This window comes from Telopea speciosissima, chromosome 10, assembly GCF_018873765.1.
Source record: "Telopea speciosissima isolate NSW1024214 ecotype Mountain lineage chromosome 10, Tspe_v1, whole genome shotgun sequence".
Classification (NCBI taxonomy): Eukaryota; Viridiplantae; Streptophyta; class Magnoliopsida; order Proteales; family Proteaceae; genus Telopea; species Telopea speciosissima.
The window spans coordinates 9206489-9224186 of NC_057925.1; the positions used below are offsets into that span (position 1 = coordinate 9206489).

At 49.1% G+C, this 17698-nt stretch overlaps 1 long non-coding RNA gene across 1 annotated transcript; it reads right to left on the bottom strand.

Moving 5' to 3' along the window:
* Positions 1–213: 213 nt before the first annotated feature.
* LOC122641839 lies at positions 214–10182 on the bottom strand. The gene is made up of 3 exons (XR_006329970.1): positions 10172–10182; positions 2567–2576; positions 214–328 (listed from the first exon to the last, which is right to left on the bottom strand). It is a non-coding gene; the product is annotated as an uncharacterized LOC122641839 (long non-coding RNA).
* Positions 10183–17698: the final 7516 nt, after the last annotated feature.

Below are 17698 nucleotides of genomic sequence, written 5' to 3' on the forward strand. Positions count from 1 at the left end.
TAAATACATGTACACCCCCCCCCCCCCCCCCCCCCCTAATGCATCCAATATTCCTCGTAGCCCCTAAACTTCTGTAAGTCCACGTAACACTCCTCAATATTCCACGTATCATCCCTACTTTACCCCCTAATGCCATTTAAGTCCACACCAAATGTTAAATGTTAAAAAATGATCAAACTACCCTTTCTTCTATCTTTTCTAAAAAATGCAACCACAGCTTAAAACACTCTTCTTGAGCTCGAACCTGTAAGAATTGGGCTCTCCTTACTACCAACAGAACCTCTTGGTGAGTAAAACTCTTCTTCTCCCTCTTCTCCTTAAGTACCCTCTTTAGGAGAAGAAAGGGTAGTTTGGGGAAGATGAGGGTAGTTTGGTATTTTCAAATTTTAGCAAATAGGTCTTTTCAAATTTTAGAAAAGATAGAAGAAAGGGTAGTTTGATCATTTTTTAGCGTTTAACACTTGGTGTGGACTTAAATGGCATTAGGGGGGTAAAGCAGAGGTGGTACGTGGACTTATCAGAAGCTTAGGGGGGTACGAGGAATATTGGGTGCATTACAGGGGGTACGAGTATTTTACCCATTAATAAACAGTTCTGGTTTTCGGTTTCATTTTTTGTGTCGGCCTGAGTTAACAGTTTTGAGTCCAATTGAGAACGAACTTATTTTTTAGGGTAAATTACACATCACTCCCTATTTTCAAACGAAACTCAAATCACCCCTTGATTTTTGAAAAAACTCAAATCACCCCTCTACAGTATCGGCATTAGTCTGCTGTTATTTATTGGTGTCAAAGGATTATTTTACCCTTGTACTAAAACATTAGAATTAAATTTACAATACTACCCTTTAAATTCTATGTTTGAATGTCAAGGGTAGTTTAGGGATTTAAATTTATTTAAGTGGTTGACATCATCACTTAACAGCATAAAATTAAAATTAATGGTAGGGACTAATTTATCATATTGGGGTCTAAACCAAGGGTAGATTTGAGTTTTTTCAAAAAATCAGGGGGTGATCTGAGTTTCATTTGAAAACCAAAGGGTGACATGTAATTTATCCTATTTTTTAAATTCAACCAAGAAAGATGTTGCAAGACCTGAACTACGATATTTAGGCCCAAAATTGTAAATGAAGAAATAAAAACAACTTAAAATAAAGGGCAAAGCTCTCTCCAATATACCACACTCCCACTAGTCTATCTCTCTTTCCCATATGAAAAGACACGTTTGCCAATTTGTTTTGAGAAGGAGAGAGATAGACACATGGTAGTGCTGGTGTAGATCATACTCCCGACTAAAAAAACTAATTTCTTTAAAATAAATCACATGGTGTAAATGCACTACAAAACACTAAAGCTCTCTTTGGTATTTGTTTTTAAAGAAATTGCCCCAAAGCCCATGTATAGTTTTAGTGGTGGGTGAACAAATTCCCCCATCACCCATCTTCTTTCCCAAATCAATTCAAAACCATAAGGGATGGGATTCTTCTTCTTCAACCTCTGTTGCAAGTCCTCTTTTAATTTTGTTTTTTGTTTTTTTTTTTTTCAATTTCTTCTTCTCCTCTTGAAACAAAACATCAATTTGTGCTCTAGAAATCAACTCGGAGGGGCTACAATTTGTTATAATCAAGTCAATTGACCCAATATTACCAGAAAAAAAGTTAATTGAGCCAATCACCTTGTTACAACACAAGGCAATTAATCCATTCCCAGGAGATAAACCCTTGACAAAAATCGTTGCCGGCCTGCAACTTTTTTTATTTTTAAATCCGCCAGATGCAGGTTCAGGGGTGGCGCTATAGGATAGGACAAGGTGGTGGCTTGGGGTTGAGAGGTGGGGAGCGTGGGTTAGGGACAGGCTGGTAGTTTGGGGTCGCAGGTACAAAGGTGATATTGGCCAGGGTTTGTGCTGCTTCACGCCCATTGGGCAGCTTGAGGGCACTGTACGATCTGTATTGCCACATCTCTGTTATTAGAAAGTTAACAAGTCAACAGAGAGCGAATCATCTGCACGCACCAATAGGTGAGTACATCTCAAAGGCAATCATATTTTAATTTTGTTTAAATAAATCCCCCTTCTCCCTTTGTAAACGGTAAAAATAAGACAAGTGGTTGGCTACGTTCATCTATTGATATATACGGAGGAATCGAACTTAGTCACTCAATGGTGCTTTGATGTGATATATCTTGATTGTTCTCTCCCAAAATAAAAGGGGTTTTTTCAAATGCTCCCCTCAAATTGTCTATAAGTTCAAATGAACCCCTGAGCTTTCACTAATTTTAAATACACCCCTATTTTTTGAACTTTATAACACTCTAATCAAGTCCATTAGTCTGGGAGCCACTGAGATCTTCGACTTAGCTCCCAAAGGTATTCCACCCGACCCTTCTTATGAGGGGGAGGAAGATAACAAAAGGGAGACTAAGTCCTAACTAAATCTTAACACAAGAACCTCCACTGTCTACCCATTCCATCTAACATATCAGTCGAGTCGATCCGATTCGTTCTTATCTATAGACAACGCAAGAGAGAACTTATGACCTCGCGGATGGATAGGGATTCGAACCCCCAGTATTCTTATCAATACTTCGATTTTCAAGACCGACTCTTTCAACCGCTCAGACATCCATCCCTTGCCGCTTCGCCCGCCCTATCTATCCGTGCACTGGCAAGTAGGGGCAACTCTATGTGATTTGTTCAAACGCCTGGCCTTTTTTGTACATGGTTAGACCATTCTGCCTTTGATATGGTAGAATGACTAAGTTACCCTCACTAACATTATTATTTATTAATTAATTTTTCATGGTACAATTAGAAGGAATCAAAGGAATATTCCCCTTTCTTCCCCAAATACTCAAAACCCTAAATTGTGGACTCTATAAGAGAAATCGCATCGCAACCTGATATCATTTGTTACTATCTGTTGCGGGTCAAAACCTCCGATGCCCGATTCGCCCACGGATGAGCCTACAAAAATCAAGCGATGAGCACAAGAGAGCCGGTGTGGCTCCGGCCTAGGACTCTCCGATGCTCAAGTCAGGTCTCCAATGCAACAGCATAACTGCGTAGTAAAAGCAAGATGAGGAATGGTGCTCCATACCTGGGTATTTATAGAGTGAGGATGAGATGAGGCGGTTGGGAGAGTCCTAGTATGGTAGGAATCCTTCTTTCGAAAGGTTCTCTTGCGTAGAGCGGAGTGGAGAGCTATTTTTGGGGTCGGGCTCTTATTAAGGTAAGAGTCCATGTAGAGTGCGATTCCGTGTTGCGCTGGGATCGTGGCTCGATCCTTATCCCGTGATTCTCGGGATGCGTTGACGTGGCCAGGAGATCCCCGGTGGGGCGTTATGGCAGCTTCAGTGGAGGAGGGCAAGGGAGGTCGGCAAGGGAGGTCGGCCCAAGGGGTTGGTCTCGGCCGTAAGCTCGGCCAGGAGTCTATGGCTGACCTGTATGAGCTCGGCCTCAGCCACCGGCTAGCTTGCGCGAGTCTGGTTCTGTCCGGTGACTTATCGTAGATGGGGTCGGCCCGGTTTCCTGCTCGGCCCAATTCGATTCTCGGACTGAGGTCGGGTCGGCCATGTGGCAGCCTCTGATAGGTGGGGTGTTTTATGCCTCATCATAGGCCCCCCCACTCATCAGGGGTCAGCTCGGCATTGATGAGTGAAGTTTCCAGGTCTGCTTGTCTGGAAGATTTTTGCGGTCGAGCTGAGCTTATTTTTTGCCACGGATTTGACGTTGCACGGTCTGACGGTTGGGTGTCAGTGCCACGTCAGCAGAGTCATTATGGCAGGCTCAGGAATTCAAAACGTCCTTTGATCTGGGCCATTGAATTATGCTGAGCTCTGCTCGGCCGTTGGATCAATACAACCCAAGGATTATAAATAGGCGACTCCTAACTATTCATTCTTCACTAATCTAAGTTATTGACTTCTCGACAAGCTCGGATTCTTCAGCTCTGTAGCGCTCGATATTTACTGGTTCGTGATCAGCTCGGCCTTTCCTTCGTTCGGGCTCAGCTCATCCTTAGCTCTTCTTCAACCAGTAAGTCTTCTCCACCCAGTATGTCAGTTGGTAGTAGTCCTATGGGCGAGCTGTTCACCGGGGCGGCAGAGGGCGCGAGTTCGAGCCGAGAGCTCCCCGCTCGTTCTCCCACCATAGACTTGTTGGGCTCGACCTCGGATGAGCCCGATGTAGTAGAGCTTCGTCAGGCCGAGGTGGCCGAGCCTTCGTTACTCCTGGAGTTCGACCACGCGGCCCACCCAATCATCGCAGATCGAGCCGAGAACTCTAGGTCGTCCTCATCCGATGAGGGATCAAGTGAGGGAGATTCGTCTGAAGTGGGGGTTGGCTCGGTCAACTCATCCGCTGACGCCCCTGAGCTCGAGGAAGGTAGTGTTGGCACCGTTCCGAGCACGATCACGGAGGCCGACCTTGACTATTTGAGGACGACCTATGCCATCCCCGAGGACATTCAGCTCCGAGCTCCTAACCCTGGGGAGATGGCCTGCTTCATCAAGCCCGACGAGGTGGCTTTGTACGAGACGCCTTTCAAGTACGCGTTCAGGCTCCCCGTCCTCGGCCGTGGACCGACTTGACCACCCTCCACGCCCGGCCGGTGCCCCTCTGGCCGTGGAGGGCCGGCGCCGCCCCCTCGCCTCTTCTTGGCTCGAAGGGGTGGCCCCGGGACCGGGAGCGGAGGGCCAGCTGGTGGACCAGATCTTGGACCACTTCCACCTGTCTCCTGGTCAGCTGGTGCCGAACTCTTGGCTGGCCGTGTACGGCTTCTACTCCCTATTTTGTGAGATGGGCCGAGGCGCAAGCGTGGCGCTCTTCTCTTGGCTCTTCTTCTTGAAGAAGTCTCCAGAAAAGGGGTGGTATTATTTCAGCCGCTGATCTGGGAAGAGTGCGTCCCTGGGCGGCCACAAGTTTTTGGTTGGCACGCCGAGCTTCAATAAGCAGTGGAAGCCCCGCTTCTTCTTTGCTTCGATCCCGAACAACCCTCTCCGAGCCGAGTAGAAGGAGATCCATTTGAATTATGTCAACAGGGTACTACCCCTGACCGAGAACGAGATGACCTCGCTTGACCTAATCCTCCAGCGTCCACCCTTCGATGTCCTCCAGCTTCAGGATAAGGGGTTTCTTCAGAGGTGGCATATGACCCTTGGTAGGAGCCCGAGCCGAGTCCGTCTCTGTTGTCCGAGCTGACCCTTTTACTTAGTCTTCTTTTCTTTTTTTAACTCATTTTTTATGTTCTCGGTTTCTCTTGCAGTGGTCGGCCACATTCCCCCTATGGATACAGCTCGGCTAAGGGCCGAGACCCTTGCGGACCGAAGGAAGAAAAATGCAGAGAAAAAGTCCCGGGGTGAGTCCTCCAAGGCCCCCAAGGGCAAGGCCGTGATGCCAGGCCCGTCAGATGCTGTGGTCGGCCTTGAGGCCGAGAAGAGTACGGGCCCAGCGGGGTCTCCGAGGAAAGGGAAAGGCCGAAAAGGCAAGAGGAGCCCACCGAAAAACACCAAGCGTCAGAAGCTCTCGGTCAATCTAACGAGTGGTGGCCTTTCGCCCGTGGCTTCACCCCCCAACATTTCCCGATATGTCTTAGGGAGGGCCTCTGCCAGCAACGTTCCTGTGAGGCCGACCTAGTGCCTCTTCCCCGTGGACTCGGCATTGACGTCGGCCGCTCATACCAAAGAATGGTTGGACGTAGGTCGGCTGCCGACTAACAGGGAGAAGCTTGAGGCGCTGTTTGACCCTGAGCTACTCTCCACGCTGTTTCAGGATTTCAACATGGTGAGTTTCTTGGTCGGCTCTTGTGATTAGGTTCGACCTGTGTAGTCTAGCTGACTTTTGTTCTCATGTTTTTTTTGCAGGGCTTCGCCAAGGCAGTGGAGACCATGCTTCGCTTTGAGCAACTCCTGATCGAGAACCACTCCTTGGGCGTCCAGTGCAAGAAGGCTTACCAGGATGCCATTCAGAGGCGTCGGGAGACCCAAGAGAGGCTTACTGCTACCGAGGCCGAAGTGGAGAGCTCTCAGGCCGAGGTGATCAGGCAGAAAGAAAAGGTCCGGGCTCTGCAGGCTCAGCTTGCCGAGGTGAGGGAGAAGGCCAAGGAGGACCTGGCTACAGCTCGGGGCGAGGCGATCAGTGACTATCTCCAATCAAAGGAGTACGCTGATGTGTGTCACAAGATCAGGAAACCTCCCTTCGCCGAAGGCTTTGAGGTAGGCTGGGCTGATCTCTTGGCCGAGATCAAGGCGGTTTATCCTGAGCTCAATCTCTCACGTTTTGATGACGACATGACTACCTTTGCCGGGGAGTTGGGAGATGATGAGGGAGCCGAGGTCACCCAGGCTCTGCCCCTTGAGGTACCTACACAGGCCGACATCTTCCCTCTTGACGCTGAACCCCAAGACCCCCTGCCAAGCCTACTGCCGTGGATACCGCCGAGGTCTCCTCCAAGTCCAACGTCGAGGAGATTGAGATGTAAAATTTTGTTTATTGTTATTTTTTGTTTTTTTTGTTTTGGGGGCTGAACTGCCCATCTTGTAATCGTGCCAAGCAGTCGGCTTATAATGAATGAAAAAATCTATTTTTGTCAGAATTTAATTTGTCCAAGTATTTTAGCTCAGCACTCTTAACCTTCTCTTTCTTGTGTACGTTGTTGTATTTGAGGTTGTGGCCGAACTGCCGAGTCGTTTTGCTAGCCGAGCTTAGGAACTTGTCTCTTTTTTACAAATGCTTCGCGTGGTCGGCGGCTCGGCCATGCCATGCCCGAGTTCAATGTGATCCTTGCTTTGGTTGGTTAATTCACCATTCCCATCGGTCCGATTGGACATGCTATCATATAAGCGGGCGCGTGGCCGAGCAGCCTTCATGGCCGAGCGAAATGCCTTAGCTTAGTTTCAAACTTTGTTAGGCTTGGCCAAGGGGGGAGTTTGCTCTTGAGAGGTCGGCCAGGTCTATGAGGACCGGTCTTACGACCTTGCTGCCGACCTATGAGGGTCGATCTTCGAGGTCGGCCAGGTCTATGAGGACCGATCTTACGACTTGGTTGCCGACCTATGAGGGTCGGTCTTCGAGGTCGGCCAAGTCTATGAGGACTGGTCTTACAACTTGGTTGCCGACCTGCATGAGGGTCGATCTTCGAGGTGCGCCAGGTCTATGAGGATACGTTTTACGGCCAACCTATGAGGGTCGTCTTGAGGTCGGCCAGGTCTATGAGGACTGGTCTTACGACTTGGTTGCCGACCTATGAGGGTCGATCTTCGAGGTCGGCCAGGTCTATGAGGATTGGTCTTACGACTTGGTTGCCGACCTATGAGGGTCGATCTTCGAGGTCGGCCAGGTCTATGAGGACCGGTCTTACGACTTGGTTGCCGACCTATGAGGGTCGGTCTTCGAGGTCGGCCAGGTCTATGAGGACTAGTCTTACGACTTGGTTTAGGAGCTTGCAAATACGTTAAGTGGTGGAGAAAGACTTTGTTTAATTGAATCAAATGTCGGAGTTGAAGCCGAATACACATATGCTCGTCCAAAACCTTGCCGAGCAGAATACTTATGGATGTTACTGAAAAAATTTCTTCAAATTTTCCGAGTTCCAAGGTCTCGGTACCTTCTTGCCCCCCGGAGTCTGCAAGCGATACGTGCCAGGGCGAATTTGCTTGGAGACTATGTACGGGCCTTCCCAATTTGGTGCTAACTTTCCTTGCTGCCTTGGCTGGGACGCGCTAAGCTTTCTGAGGATAAGATCCCCTTGACGGAAGTGCCGCTCTTTTACTCTTGAGTCGTAGTACTTTGTCGTCCTCTATTGGTATGCCATGTTCCGGAGTAGGGCATTTTCTCAAACTTCGTCGAGGAAGTCAAGGTTGGCTCTCAGACCATCTTCATAGGTCTTCTCATCAAAGTTGGTACGACGATGCCATAACTTCGACCGGGGCGAGGGCTTCGGTCCCATAAGCGAGGCGAAAAGAACTCTCCCCGGTTGGTGTTCTTACTGTCGTCCTATATGCCCATAGGACACTTGGGAGCTCTTCCACCCATCTTCCTTTGGCCTCATCTAACCTTCTCCTATTGCCGACGAGTAGTGTTCGATTGGACACTTCTACTTGTCCATTTGCTTGCGGATGAGCTACTAAGACGGATCGGAAGTCAATGTAGAAGTGTTCGCAGAACTCTCGGAAGGCCAGGTTTTTTGAATTACGTGCCATTATCTGTGATGAGCACTTTCGGTAGCCCGAACCGGTAGATGACCTTATCTCGAAAGAATTTCTCCATGTTCTTCTCGGTGATGGTTGCAAGGGGCTCAGCCTCGACTGTCACGCCCCTATTCCAGACAAGGAATATAATATCATATAAAGGGTGACTAGGACGACGCGTGTCATCCTACTAAACGCCCCGGATCACGCATACACGGTGTCCCAACGCACGACCATAACCAATATTAACACAATATAATATTAGAATGCGGAAAAAGAGGGAATATTACATTCCAAGGATCAAGAGTATTGCGGAGCGTATAATCGAATAGTTACAAGATGTTCAAAGGCTAGATGATAAATACAAGAATTAGTTACATTTCCAATGACCATCTAATAACTATCAAAATGGTATAACAATAAATGTTTCAATATAGGCCTTAGCCTCAAAAGCAAATCAAAAGGGATCAAGTCCCGAATATCCTCACGCCCGTAGGCACAATCATCGCAAGGACACCCGTCGCCATGTTCCTCAAACACGGCCTCCGGTTCCTCCTCACCAATCTCATCGTATCCCGAGGGCTGAACTCCAAGTCCCGCGAGATATCCGTCACCGCATCATAATCTAAAAAAAATGTGCGCACGAGGGGGTTAGCTCCACCGAGCGATGAGGGGATGGGGATGCACAAACACGCAATTCACATAGTCCAATGATGCATGCACATGTTAAGTCCATTTTTCTACCTAACAAACAACTAAGTCAATGGCATATACATCGTGACAACTCGGAGACATCGTGGGTCACTTAACTTATCGCCACAATGAAACCTCAATTGTCACGTGGGACCTACGCCGATCGAAGCCTCCAAGACCACTCAAGTGGCACCCTCGATAACCAATACTACCATGACTAGCCTCTCTCACCTCCACAGAATCCGGCATCGATTACCCAACACCTAAACCCCTGTTGGTAAGGGTCGTAGCATAAGGGTGTGAAATCCTAGCCACAAATATACTACATGCAAGTCCTATCGCCCCGAGAGGTAATCCGGCGCATCAACTTTTCATCCGGTTTAGTGCCTGTTACCAAGACGCACGGCGCATCGATTCAACATGACATTCAACATAATTTCTTCATAAATGTATATAGTGTTCGGGGTTTGACCGTACCCACCGCACCGAGACCCATCAAGGTACAACATTACCAATCAACATTAAAACAAATAGATATAAAATTATGCAATATGCGCAAACATGCTTATTAATTATAATGAGTACATAATATATAATGCAATAATAATAACAAGCCCAAACAACCAAACCCACTCACAACGTATACGTAAGCACCAAGATTATCGGTTGTCGCCTCGATCAAGCAATAAGCCACAAGATGAATATATTAACCTAAACAAAGAGTGAAATAAGGTTAAACGAGCGAAGGGAAAGGATCCCCAAAAGGTCTCCCATAATCACTTAAGTATAAGGTTTTAGAAACAAAGTGGTTGCAGGAGTGGTTTCATGCCCAAATTCGCAACCACATGTAAATCCTAGGAAACCGGGGTTTCGAGATGTTTTAGTCAAGGTCGGTTGCGAGATGTGGTTTCGTAAAAACTGAAACCGAGTGTAAATCCTAGGAAACCAGGGGTTCGGACAGTTTTAGTCAAGGTCGGTTGCGTGATGTGGTTTCGTAAAACCGAAACCACCCATAAACCGAGCTTCACAGGGACCTTCTCGGGGAGGTAATTTCGGGGTGGTTTCTTGCCGGTCCGAAACCACATGTAAATCCTCACACCTTGTGTCCAAAATCCAAAGGATCACCCTCCAAGGACTCCATTTTCAAGTGGTTTTAAAGCATAAGAACATCTAGGAAACTCCATCCTAAGCTCATTAGGGTCCTAAGACCTCTCTAGGTCCATTCAATCACAATAGGTTCAAGAAAAGGAACCGAGAAGAACCTAACCTAAGCATAATAGGGTCCAAACCTCAAATCTCTCAAATGGAAATGAGAACCCATACATTAGAGCTCATAATGGAGTGAAATAACTCCACCATAGCTTAGGCTTTAAGGCTCCATCGACTTCCTAGGTTCCAAGAGAGCTCTAGGTCAATCTCTCCCATTACCCAACCCCTTTTAAAATCCGAAATAGAAGAAGGAAGAAGCTTCAATAGCTTACCTACCCCCAAGATGAGAGAGCTCCATGATTTATGGCCCAAGAGATGGGGTCTCCACCTTCCACCAAGCCTCTCCACCTTCCTCCTCCTCTTTCTCTCCTCTTTCTCTCCTCCACGATTTAGGGTAGATGAGAATGATGAAGGAGAAGTAATGTTCTCTCTCTCCCTCTTGGACTCATTTATAATAAATGGGTATTTGGGTACCTCTAGTCAAATGGGTCATGAGGTTTAATGGTTCGACCCATTAGTTCTATGTGGGTAAGTGGATAGAATAACCCATCATTGGGTCAATAGGTTAAATGGGCCTGCCCACAACTTTAATTAGGGAAAAGCCCATTCCTAGATGGGTTCATATGAGATGGGTATAAGTCCCCAATGTACTTTCCAAAGGTAAGTGGGACCCGAACTTAAAATATTCCCTTCTCTCATGAAATAGCTCGAACGGTTCAGGCCTGGACCCGCACTTCGAGGTCATCAAGGGAAGAATAAATAATAAGACTTGAGGCCAGAACTTACTTTTCCCCTGTCACGGTTTATCACCCATGACCCCGAATAGCTTCGCCACGGCCCTGCCAAGCTCGTCAAGGAACGAATTATCCAATTGAGGTGACGGTCCAGGATTCTCTCTCCTGAACTCCTCGCTTCCCAGGCTGGTACTTGGAGGGTAGTCGACAAGTCGCCGTCAACGAACTTTCCCCATCGGCGGTTGAGGAATCTTTCCTCCACAGTGCAAACCCGCATCGTGGTCAACGATTTTGTAGCTAGGTTTGACCATCATGGAGAACAGTCACCAAAGATACATGGCAATGGTATCTACACGTCACGAGAAGAAATAATATTTAATTATATCCCGGGGTATGGGTATAACATCGACCCACTTGGTGAATTAATCGATCGCCACTACCACGTACTTCCTGTTTCCCAATGCCGGGGTGAAATCTCCGAGAATATCCATTCCCCACATAGCGAAAGGGATTGGGCTCAGCATTGAGGTCGACTTTGTTGCTGGCCGACTTGGGATTGGTGCAAACAGTTGACACTTCTCGCACGTCTTCACATACCTCATGGCCTCTTCTTGCATTCTTGGCCAATAGAATCCTTGCCGAACTATCTTGTATGCAAGAGCTCGGTCACCCATGTGACTCCTGCATATTCCCTCATGCACCTCGGCCAAGGCATACTCGGCTCCTTTCGATCCAAGGCAACGGAGAATGGGGGGTCGAGATTGCTCTTTTGTAGAGCACTCCGTCGATCATGGTGTACTTGGCAGCTTAGATCTTGACCTTTCTTGCTTCGTCTCGGTTCTCCGGGAGCAGGTCATTCTCCAAGTAGTTGACAATGGGGTCCAACCAGGTCGGTCCGTCCTCTTCAATGTGCTTTACACTTTCTTCTTGTAAGGAGGGCTTCTTCAAGATTTCTATATATACTGATCGGCTCAAATATTGGAGGTCGGCCTCGACCAACCTGGACAATGAGTCAGTCGTGGCATTCTCTTTTCTCGGTATTCGAGTCATCTCAAAGTGCTCGAGTTCGGAAATCAGATCTCGTGCTCGGCTCAGGTAAGCTATCATCCTTTCGTCTTTCACCTCATAGTCTCCATTGACCTGGTTGACCACGAGTTGGGAGTCTCCTCACACCTTCAACTGTTTTATGCCCATTGCTTTGCTGACTCGAAGTCCAGCTAGGAGGGCTTCATACTCGGCCTCGTTGTTCGAGATGGGAAATTTGAACCTCAGGGCATATTGGATCAGAAACCCTTTGGGGCTTACCAGTATCAGGCCGGCCCTGCTGCCTCCAAAGTTGCTTGAGCCGTCGACATTCATGGTCTAAGTCGGGTCGGCCGTAGCCCCGACCTCTTCTACTGTCTTTTCTTCCCCGACTTTAAGGTCGGGCCCTGTGCATTCGGTGATGAAGTCGGCAAGGGCTTATCCTTTTATCATCGTCCTCGGACGATAGCTTATATCGTATTCACTCAGGTCAACCGCCCAGGTGATCAGTCGCCCCGATACATCGGGTTTGTGCAATATCTTCTTGAGTGGCTGGTCGGTCAGTACGGCGATCGGATGAGCTTGGAAGTACGGCCTTAGTTTCCTTGTGCCGTAACAAGAGCGAACGCTACTTTCTCTAACCCGGAGTACCTTGTCTCGGCATCGACAAGAACGTGGCTGATGTAGTATATGGGTCTTTGAGTTCGACTTTCTTCCCTAATCAACACTGCGCTGACCGCTACAGGGGTAGGGGCTAAGTAAACTTGAAGCTCCTCTTTTGGTTCGGGTCGGCTGAGAAGAGGCGGGTTCTCCAAATATTTTTTCTGCTCTTCAAAAGCTTTCTGGCATTCGTCCGACAAGATAAAGTCCTTTGGGTTCCGGATATTCTTTAGGGCTTTAAAGAACGGTAGGCACTTGTCGCCCGATCTTGACATGAATAGTGCCAACGCCGCCACTCGTCCGTTTAGCCTCTGTACTTCTTGGATATTCCTTGGAGGGCTCATCTCTTGGATGGCCCTGATTTTTGTCGGATTGGCTTTGATGCCTCTCACAGAGACCATGAAGCCGAGGAACTTTCCCGAGGTCACACCAAATGCACACTTGGCGGGGTTCAGCTTCATTTGGTTATTCCTCAATACGCCAAAGGCTTCTTCCAAGTCGGCCAAGTGGTGTTCGGCCTTCAAACTTTTCACCAACATGTCGTCCACGTAGACTTCCATGTTTCTTCCGATCTGGTCGCGGAATATATAGTTCACGAGCCCCTGGTATGTCGCTCCGGTGTTTTTCAATCCAAACGGCATGACCTTGTAGCAAAAATTTTCTTGGTCAGTTTGGAATGCCTTGTATGACTCGTCCTCCTCATGCATCATGATTTGGTTGTAGCTGGAATACGCGTCCATGAAACTCAGCATCTTGTGACCTACCGTGGCGTCGATCAAGAGGTCGATTTTAGGTAGCGGGTACTCATCTTTTGGACAAGCCTTGTTGAGGTCGGTGTAGTCGACACACATTCTCCACTTCCCGTTCGGTTTGGGGACCATGACGACGTTAGCCAACCAGGTCGGGAATTTTTCTTCTCGGATGAACCCTGATTGGCGAAGCTTCTCCACCTATTCTTTGATCGCGGTTTATCGATCAAGTGCGTAGTTCCTTCTCTTCTGTCGGATTGGTTTTTGACCTGGATCTACATGGAGCCGGTGTTCAGCTATATGCCTGGGTATGCCCGTCATATCGGCAGTCGACCAGGCAAAGACATCGGCGTTCGCCCTTAAGAAAGCTCTGAGCTGATTCCTTTGATTTTCATTCAGTAATGATCCGAGCTGAACCACCTTTGCTGGGTCATCTTCGCTTAGATGAAATGGGGTCAGGTCTTCCACGGGTCATCCTCTCCTCTCGATAAGCTCATCCAGTTGATCCTCGGGGAGGTGTTCGACGCACATTGCCATTCCTCGGACATTACCCTTGTTTTGCTTGACAAAAGTAGCGTATCACTCCCGCGCCTTCTTCTGGTCACCTCGGACCTCACCGACACCATTCTCGGTGGGGAACTTCATCTTTAAGTGTGTCGGGGAGATGATGGCTTGGAGAGCGATCAATGAAGGACGGTCGAGTATGGCGTTAAAAGCTACTATCGACCGTACTACCATGAATTTAACTTGGATCGTCGCCTGGGATGGAGCTTGCCCAATCGTGACCAGCAGATCAATTGAGCCCTTGATGGTTGCGACAGCTCCTGAGAACCCGTGAAGTGAGGTGCCTTCTGGCTTGAGCGCTTTGTCGCCGAAGCCAAATTGTCGGTACGCTTCTAGTGACATAAGGTCCACGGATGCGCTGGTATCGACCAATACACGGTGAACAGGTCTCTTCGCAATTTCTACCTGCACCACTAAAGCATCATCATGAGGTAAACTTATACCTTCGAGGTCAGACTCGGTGAAGGAGATCGTCGCCGCTGGCTTGAGCTTCTTGGTGGGCATCTCGGCAACTCTGATGAACCGTGCGTTTGCCTTAGCATTTCGAGTGGTCTCTTACCTGGGCCCTCCGAGGATAGTGTATATGGAGCTCCCTTGTCACTACTCGGCCCGGACCCGTCCTCTTTCTTCTCAGCTAGGACTTTATCTTCATCTCATTCGACTCGCCTATTTTTGGGCCTCGGCTCGGCTCATCTTTGATCCCGCTCTTCAGGCCGCCGACCCCCACGCTCTTCTCGACCTCCTTTGACATATCGCTTCAAATGATCCGCTTTTATCAGCTCTTCGATTTCTCTTTTTAGCTGATAACAATCCTCGGTGTCATGACCGGTGTCCTTGTAGAACTGACAATATTTGTTGGGATTTCGAGATGACCCCGCTTGCATCGGTCGGGGTCGACGGATGTACCCATCGTCCTGTATTTGCATCAAAATCTCCTTGCGCGAGGTATTCAGTGGGGTATAATCGGGGCTCCGAGCTCGATCTGACCTGTCGGCTCGACGATCCGTCCTGGGCCATTTGTCTTCCCTACGGTCGTCTGTTGTCGGCCTTTTCTTATCGAGTAGGCCTTCGTTTCCCTTCCGGGCCTGGAGGACCTCGGCCATATTTGTAAATTCATTGCATCTCTCTAAGAGCTCGGCCAGGTTTTTGGTCGGCTTTCGGGCCAAGTCCTTGATGAGGTCCATGTCGGCAAGCCCGTTGCTCATAGCAGTATGGGCCGTTGCCTCATCCAAATCCTTGATGTCTAAGGATTCCTTGTTGAAGCGGGAGACGAATGCTCGGATCGACTCGTCGGGCCTTTGCTTCACGCTGAGGAGGTTGATCGTTGTCTTCTTGTGTTTCATACTACTCTGGAAGCGCGTGACGAAGGCTCGACAGAGTTGAGCGAAGCTTGTTATAGAGTTCGGCGGCAACCAGGAGAACCACGAGGTCACCGCGCCCATAAGGGATGCCGGGAAGGCTCGACAAGAAACGATCTCGGTTCCTCCGTACATGGTCATCATCGCATTAAAGTAGTTGATGTGATCTATTGGGTCGGTCATCCCGTCATATCGATCGAACGGGGGAGGCTTAAACCCGGTCGACAGTGGCGCGATCATGATCTCAGGAGGATATGGGTGACTCCGACCAACGAATAGGCGTCCGGGGTTGCTTGTTTCTTCAACCCCTCTACTTGCTCCGCCAAGTCTCGTAGCCGCCTCTCCAGCTCGATTTCAGGTGCTCGGTCAATCGGCTCTTCAGCCCGAGGTCTGTAGGGTCGATCGCCCCGTTGTGGTCGGTCATTCTGGTCAGCTCGGTCCGCACCATCCTTCCTTGTTCTTCTTTCCTCCTGGAAGTTGGACCCACGAGGGCTCCCCTGTTGTTTTTCTTGGGGAGGCGAGCTTTGATGCCGGGGGGTATGACGAGATCCTTCTCCTTATCTCGCAGCGCGCCTTTCATTCGGCTCTTTCCCTTGTTCTCGGACTCTCCTCGGCTGTCCGTCCTCTCCGAGCCATCCAGAAAATACCGACCTCCTCGCTACCAAGCCGGCTGGTTCGATTTCCTGCCCTATTCCCGGGCTTCAGCGATGCTCTTGCTCATCCCACCGGGCGCCTCTACTAGGGCGCGGAGGTGGAGTCTTCTGACAAGACAGGTGTGAGGACGAGGCTCGGCTAGGCTCGGCCCTATGCCGGCCACCATTTTGCTATAAGTTTCTCTCTGCGCGGACCGGGGTTGGAGGGGGCGCGACCAGTGGTTGGCCCATCAGCCCGCCTCGGGCCATCTGGTTCATGAAGGTGCGCAGCATCTCGTTGGTGTGGAGCATCTGCAACTGCAAGTCCATAACTTGTTGATTATTTGCCGGGCCTTCGGGGTCCAAACTCTCCGGCAAGGGCGGCGGAGCTGGTAGGCCTATCCCGTCCAAGCTTAGCTCGGCCCGTACCCGGTCAGTCGCGGCCGTGGTTAGCACACCCCCCCCATTCCCACCCTCTGGTGGGGGAATGGTGCCCATGATGGGCTACCCACCCCCTGCTCGAGGGGGTCTTTTGTTTATCCCCTGTCGAGAGGCTTCAGGGGGTGGTGATCGCCTCGTCTGCCAATGGGTTGTGGCTCTTCCGTGCGGGAAATCGAGCCATGCCGCCCTGACCTCGTGTGCATCATTATTGTTGCTCTTGAAGTTGGTAGAAACGATGATGCTTGCTGATGTCATTCCCACAGACGGCGCCAGATCTGTTGCGGGTGAAAACCTCCAATGCCCGGTTCGCCCACGGATGAGCCTGCAAAAACCAAGCAATGAGCACAAGAGAACCGGTGTGGCTCCGACCTAGGACTCTCTAATGCTCAAGTCAGGTCTCCAATGCAACAGCGTAACTGCGTAGTAAAAGCAAGATGAGGAATGGTGCTCCATACCTGGGTATTTATAGAGTGAGGATGAGATGAGGCGGTTGGGAGAGTCCTAGTATGGTAGGAGTCCTTCTTTCAGAAGGTTCCCTCGCGTAGAGCGGAGTGGAGAGCTATTTTCGGGGTCGGGCTCTTATTAAGGTAAGAGTCCATATAGAGTGTGATTCCGTGTTGCGCTGGCATCGTGGCTCGATCCTTATCCCGTGATTCTCGGGATGCGCTGACGTGACCAGGAGATCCCCGGTGGGGCATTATGGCAGCTTCAGTGGAGGAGGGCTTGGAGGTCGGCCTCGGAGGTCGGCAAGGGAGGTCGGCCCAAGAGGTTGGTCTCGGCCGTAAGCTCGGCCAGGAGTCTATGGCTGACCTGTATGAGCTCAGCCTCAGCCACCGGCTAGCTTGCGCGAGTTTGGTTCTGTCCGGTGATTTATCGTAGATGGGGTCGGCCCAGTTTCCTGCTTGGCCCAATTCGATTCTCGGGCTGAGGTCGGGTCAGCCATGTGGCAGCCTCTGATAGGTGGGGTGTTTTATGCCTCATCACGATCCCTTCCAGTGATTTTCTCGATCAAAGCATTAGGTTCCACTCGATGCCTTCAATCGCTTTGGCTTTTTACACTTCTTCCATCTACAATTTAGTCACACAAATCACAACTAGAGGCAAGGGAGGCATGGTACGAAAGATTTTAAAATGTGGACTAGATAATAGGATCAGCCTCCATTGATTTTGATCTGATTCTATTCCGAAGTACCCATAAAATTGGACCAAAACCTAGAAATCGGATTTGAAAGGGAAGACAGATTTTTCCCGAGCTCTCTGGTTTTGGAGTTTTCATACAAAATATTATAAATCTATTTACAAGAAAGGAAAAAAAATATTATTAGTTATTAAAAACCAAGAAACCAACCTCCATATATCCTCAATACATGTGTATCTAAATCAAGGGAGTTGGAGGGTTTGATCTCGCGCCTACAAGGTAAGCTTGCATTATGGAAATCTAAATCC